This window comes from Protopterus annectens, chromosome 4.part0, assembly GCF_019279795.1.
Source record: "Protopterus annectens isolate FY-2018-M chromosome 4.part0, PAN1.0, whole genome shotgun sequence".
NCBI classification, from domain to species: Eukaryota; Metazoa; Chordata; order Ceratodontiformes; family Protopteridae; genus Protopterus; species Protopterus annectens.
The window spans coordinates 770,636,972-770,644,471 of record NC_056733.1 but is presented as its reverse complement, the minus strand read 5'-3'; positions in this window follow the sequence as shown (position 1 = coordinate 770,644,471).

The following is a 7,500-nucleotide window of genomic DNA, read 5'->3' as shown; positions in this document are numbered from 1 at the left end:
ATACTTACAGGCAATCTATGCTTGACTGACATGGACATGTCTGCCCAGCTGTGTTATGAATGCCACAGATAGGAATCCACACCCTGTATCCACCACATGCCATGGATACCATAACTACACTACCAAAGTCAACAGAACATGCTTGGGTACAGGTCTCCAAGACAGATGCTGACCATATTATGTAATACATGTTGCATACATACCAACTGGAGCACCTCACTGGCCTTCTGCAAGAAGCTCCCAGATGATTGGCTGATGCATGTCACTCTCACCCTGAGGATTACCCCAGTGGTATCTGTTGATAGATGGCCTGCTGGCACATGGCAGGTGGCATGATACCACTGTACACACATCCCCTACACTTCCCATCTCTCCATGAAGAATACCCTGGTACACACCTATGGACACCTGCACCGATGCCCTCCAGTACTGACACACATGTATGTGTGCATTACTGAGAATATCACTGTCTGTGTGTTCATAGACCTGTAGTTGCGAATACCCTAAGGCCCTTTACATTGACCGGACCCCCATTGCCATATTTGACATGGCTGCTGCTGCTGTACCGGACATTACATGTACCTTGTTATGCTCTTCTCCCTAAGGGCTACCTGGACCTTACGGTACCAGCACAATACTGTTGTATAAATGGGTTGATAGGCATGGGATACCCACTGAGCTCTGGCAAATGTGTGTATGTGTGTGTGTGTGTGTGTGTGTGTGTGTGTGTGTGTGTGTGTGTATATATATATATATATATATATATATATATATATATATATATAGATATATATATATATATATATATATATATATAGATATGTGTGTGTGTGTGTGTGTGTGTGTGTGTGTATGTGTGTGTGTGTGTGTGTGTAGGGTGCAGCATTCTGAGGCTACATTCTCCTATTACAATATGCATTGCCACTCAGTATTAGGGATAGTGATGTTGCTGACCATAGGAGAGGCATGACAATGCATCACCCTACTATGCTTGTGGCATATGCATTAGATGCATATCCCTGTAGTAGCACTCCTGGGATGGACAAGGGGTTGTATTGCAGTCCTGGTCAATGTGTGATGGTGGGTATGTCAGAGTGTTATCATGGGTTTCAGTGCGTACAATATGCACAGTGGGGTGTGGGTGCTGTGTATACTGTCTTTACACCATGTCTCACTGTATGTAGACCACTGTCACCATCAAACATACAGGTAGCTTATAACACTATCCAGCCCAGTGATGCATGTGCTGTGTGCAACTTACCTGTAACACAATGGACACACTGACAAGGTAGTTAGCGCTGATAGGCCCAGGTCTCTCAGATGTGTTGTTGATTATGTGTTTGTCTATGTGTATATAACGGTATGTCACACTTTGTATTGTCCATAAACAACCAGTACAGTCTCCATTATCATACTGTATATGCCTGGGGATATTCTTCATGTAACATGTAACCTGGAACGCACCTCATCCTAAAAGCTACAATTAAAGCCACATATATCAGTAGCACTACATACCTAGGTAGGGGTCTAGTCCCAGTGTTGCCACATAAGAGTGTGTGTGTATGTGAAGGAATCTACTTCAGTTTGCAGAATGTACATGTCCCAGGAGGTCATCTATCTGAGAACTGCCTGGCATATGCTAACATTTCACAGGTATCATCCTGTGGACATACATTCCATCACAACTAGTGTTAGATGTGTAAATCGCCTCTTCCCTACTGTATAGGTGTGCAGTGATACTGAGGTTGGTATGCATAGCTGGCTGTGGCTGTTGTGGACACAGCCACCATCATTGCAGTTAGTGTCGAGTGTATCGCCTCGCTTAGCTGGCTGTAATACTGTACAGTTTATGTTAACAGGTTAGGTAGTTGTCTATCACACTATCTGTGGTTCTACAGCACCTCACACCCTCCAAAAGGTAGGGGTGTGCCACCCACACCAGCACACATATGTTTACCGAGTTTAGGATTGCACTACATTGGGAAGGGGACATATACCCTGCCAGTACCATCAACAGTGATATTAAACTAGCAAACTGCTTATTCCCCAATGTATTGGTGTGCCTATTCTGGCTTGGTGGAATTACATAGGCTACAATGTGTTCCTTGCACAGGTACATGCATCCATGTTTACAGTATTCTCTGTGTATTGCATCAACACCAAAGCCTCTGTGTGTGTTATACACAAACATGTGGTGTGTACCACCCAATGCACTTACCATTGTCCACTGTAGAAGGACTGCTAACAGCAGCCACCATGCACTCACCTGTATACACCACCACCAGACCTATCAGCCATGTAGCACAGGCAGTAACTGTTATACAGACCTGTGACATGTGTTGACCTGTACCCAGGAAATGGCACAGCCAAGGTGTCACCACAGTGCCATACCCCTTGTAGGATACGACAGCAGACCATCCTCCTGCTGACACATGGACACCTACAACACAAATGGATTACATTATGGAGGCCACAATCACTCGGTGTTAATAATAGCCATAATGCATCATGGCTGGACAGCTACACTTCCTAACATGTAAGCATTAAACTTTACTGCTGACAACATGTTACACAGTAGTACATTGGCACACCATAGTACAGTTACTGTGTGCATCAGAACCATATTAGCCTGTCCCTGCATTGATGTTATGGATGACCGGGATGTGGCACAGGTATCATCATATGCACAGGGTATGCTGTTGGTTTGCTAGAGACCCAGGCTGAGCCATGCGTTTGACACCATGTGTGTAAGTGAGGGGGTTTTAATTACTGATATAGCTGTGGTGATGTGGTGTGTGTAGGTATAGGGTTTCCCAAGCTGTGTTTGTATTGTGTGTGAGTATGCATGCATGTAGTACTGCCATGTGGCTGCCCTATACAGGCATTTGTTGGACAGCTGCAGACCATACCTCACAGAGTGTGCAGTTCACTGCCTCCGGCCACGGACATGAGAACTGTGCCCACAGGGGTTCGACAGGCACATCCAGGTACAAGTCATGATATGGTACTCTCCCCTGATGAGACATATGTCTGCTGGAATCAGGTCCCTCCTGGGACTGGCCAGGGCCATGTACATGTGGCCTTATGTGGTGTGGTGTGGACAGCACCCCCCTGTAGTGCTGGGGCTGGTACTGCCACTACAGGAGCAGCTTGGTGTCCTTGCATGTCCACGTCAACCTCCAGCTGTTGGTGTTGCTGGCCTATGTCCATGTGGCTGTAGCACCACTCCCACCACATGCTCAAGCATGGACAATCCATGGTTGAGGAGCCTCACCATCTCACCCCACCATCTATCCATGACCTCTGTATAATAACGGAGGGCACCTGCAAGACACGGATGTTGGCAGTAACAGCTGAAGAAGTTGCACTCTGCAGCCTCAGAGCCTGTCTGGTGTACAGTTCCACATGTGCCTGCACCTCCATGACAGCCTGAAACATGAGTCTGGTGGTACCAAATGTTGCACTTCTGCCAGGCGTATGATGACCAGCAGCCCTGCAACAAGCACCCCTGTACATCTGCCTATGTGATACCCTGCCAGACATCTGGCTATGGCTGCTGTGTCCAGACACATGTGCCATAGATACCACACTGTCCTGTTCCCTGCCCCAACCACAACTGTCTCTGCTTTGGCCACTGTTGATGGGGTATGTATAGGCACTGTGATTGTGTGCATGGACAGGGTGGATAACAGCGGGATATCAAACAATGGTGAAGTTTTGGCCTCTGACACCCCTGCCTGTGTCTCAACACACCTATCATCATGTTCAGTGTCTTTATGGACACCAACATCAGATTGCCTGCAGGATGGACCCTGACCCACCTCGCCACCTGTGAGCGGAAAACAAGAAATGCACTTTAAGACCTGTATGTCATTGCTTAACAGCACACACACACACACACACACACACACACACACACACACACACACACACACACACACACACACACACACACCCTGACATTCAACCATAATACTTACATGTCCCTGAGTTCACAGACTGACCCTAGTTTATTCTCTTAAGTTCCCCATCCTGCATCAGTCTTGAAAACTTACTGCCATTAATACCAGTCATTAACGTATCATTCTTCTAATTGCCTAGAAAAGTAATCACAAAACATGACCTGTTACTCTATTACCACTTTGACTTAATTGGAGTTGGATTTTCAAAGACTCCCTGCTGTCATCCAGTGTTCATCCCGGGTTTGTCCAGACATCTTGAGCATGGCCACCATATGTTAGGGGCTACTACAGTAACTCAATAATGTCACCCACTGGACTGTCAAACATAACTATTGTTCAGTAGATGCAAGATCTGTTGCTCTATTAACTTTTTATGTAGACTACAGAAATATTTGGAAATACTCTCTGCTGTTGTCTAGTAATTCCCCAATGCATCTGTAGCGCTGCATACATGGGTATTCGTTCACCTTTCTGCTGATTTCAATTATAACAATATCCCTGGTGTCTAGTATCCCTCCCAGTGCATGTTCCATGCTACAGACCTTATTATACTATCAGCTGTCTTGAGATTACATGTCAGACAAGTATTCCTGGTGTCTCATGTGTCTGTCCATGTCCATGTACTACACAATTTCAAAGAGAAGTCGAGAGGTATGAATAACCCCACACTCACACGTGCATACATGGACACACACACAAACACACACACATACACACACATCTTACATACATCAACCTTCCTCCACTCCACCAGATTGCACTTACAGACAAAATACCCCCCACCCCCACCCACCCACACACACACTTACAGGTGAGGTTGCACAAAGATATTACACAAAGGCCTCCCATTACCCATCTGTCAACATGCATGACATATGGCACTCAAGAGCATGCAGTGCAGCTATAGTCAATCCCTGCTAGCAACATTATACATCTCTGTGATGCATGGGTTGTGTTAGTAGGTCATGCCCCTTCCCCTGGAACATACTGCACCCATGTACACAGTATTGCTGTGCACCTGTTCGACACCCTGGCATGTACTGTGCACCACATCTCACAGGTGTACCAACCATTGCTGAATGTGTATTACTGTGTCAGTTATGTTTGCACTGCTGCTCACAGTCCCTATGTGTTTTTCAGACACATACCTAGGATAATATGTGGACAGATGTCATTTGTGAATGCCTGATGTCTGATTTACAGATCTCATCATCAGTGGTGCATGTATGACCAATACGATACAATTACAATGACAACCTTCAAACCTTACCAAGGCTATGGGGAGTGTACACACCCTTATTGATAAGATGCCCTCTTCCTTGATATGCCATGGGACCACATTACTGCATATGTTAACATTACACAAACCTGATATGTGACATATGACCTGTACAATCAAATGCAGTGTCAACCAAATGTGTTAGTTGTGCAGATGCTGAATGAGATGCATACACTTTGTTGTTGTATATGTGTGCACGCCCTTATCATGATGTTTTTTTGCACCTACTGTTATGTGTACTACAGCAGTCACTATTCCTGGCAGGGGTATACTAGCATGAGCCATCTGCATTTCCCAGTATTTGGTCAGTCTGCCCTACAAATGTCCCCCAACTCTGCATGATTTCAATGTCAACTCATGTGCACATCCCTTGGAGGTCACACACTGCCATCAATATTGCTGTGGAGTCAGGGTTATGTCTGCCACAGTTCCTGACCCTGACTGTGTGCAGATACAGCCATTCATAGTGTCTTTTGGATCTCTGCTTCATTGCAATGTTGTGTCATGATGACACTCCCTCCCCAACCTCAGCCTTTTTGCAGATGCTTGACAACTATGGCCTACACATGTGTGTCATTTTGCAGTGTCCCAAACACTGAACACCATGTGTGCTAGCCTAGTCCCAGCTAATGAATGGCAAACATACAGGTGTACATTGGCACCAGCAAGGTACAGATGGGGATGGTGGGTCTGAGGTGGGATGAGGTGTTGGTTGTGCAGCACATGTATCTTACTTGAAATTGTCTGTAGGTTTCCAATGTGGTCTTGGTACACCAGCACACATTGCAACACATGCCATTTGGGGACCTTTTCTGTTATGCATATGCTACCTGCAGAGAGGCCTGGCTGACATTTCCTGTGGTACAACTGTCCCATCTGATCACCCTAACCCATGGGCCACACATATGCAGAGTCCAGGCAATTGCTGACATGGGTACTGCACAGCTAGTACTTGCTTGACATTCCTGCAACTCCCTCAGTGTTGTGGCATGTTACTAGGCAGCCTGCATGATCAGTTTGCTACATGTGACATCATCTGTCTTGGATGGCCATCTGTTTATTTTTTGCATTAATCCTGTCCCATACATCCTCACCACATACATAACTGTCTGCACTGTTTGCCATTGTATATGCAATGGTGAGGTATGGCTACATGTCCAACTCCTGGGTGCTTCCTGTTGGGTATGGGCTCCATGCCATGCCATGTAAGATGTGTGCAAGCCACAGCTGCCTCTGTTGCAGGTAAGTGGGCACATTTGATGGCCAAACATCTTGGACAACAGACCATTTACTGGTGTGACATTGGGGACCTGTACTTGCTGGAAGGTCCATACTCATGAAGAATGTATGCTGTCAGTACCTCAACAGCTGTCTCCACTATATTTTATCTGGAGTGTATGCACACATATGCTTCCAGTGTTTGTGAAGGTATGTATTCCCCATATTTGCTGTCCTAACATAGGATTCCATATTACACAATCATTGCTCATGTTAGGACCACATTGCAGGTTGTAAGGGTTGTGGACTGCAGTACTGTGATATGCTGTAGTAAAGATCTGTAACAGTTGCCATTGCAATACTGGTATATACACTGTTGTAGCACTGTATAAGGGTGATGTTTCAGACATGTCCCTACTGTGGACTATTTGTCCCACCATTATGTTCATCTCTGTGCATACTTTTTGCAATGACAGGATGTTAGTTATATTGCAGGAGTCTAATATACCCTGCAGATGCACCATCATGGTGACGACTGTGATGCAGAGCAGTTAACAGCAACAATACATGAACATGAACAGCATGCATTATGGGAAGGTGTGTTAAATGTGTGCATGGAATATACCATGGTCATAACATGACCAGTGTATTGGCAAACCTGAACAAACACCATACTCACCAGCTACAGGTTTCTGCCCTGGAGGTATACCAGAGGGAACCTACATAATCATGTGAGAGATGTGATGCCATTAGACACACCTGTGGCATTGGTACAGGGTGGGTGCAGCATTACAGTACATCAACAGTACAAGCCCACAATACTACAGATTATGCACGTCTGTTTATTACTACAATGCAGCAACAGAACATATATATATATATATTTCATCTCACATATGCATGCTCTAACTCTACAGATGTGGATGGATATGCATCAGTGGTCTACTGATGTGCCCTGTGACCTTACCTGCACACTCCTCTGCCATTGTATGGGTAGCACCCACCTCCACTATGCTCTCTGCCAGGTGTTGTGTTTGTGGG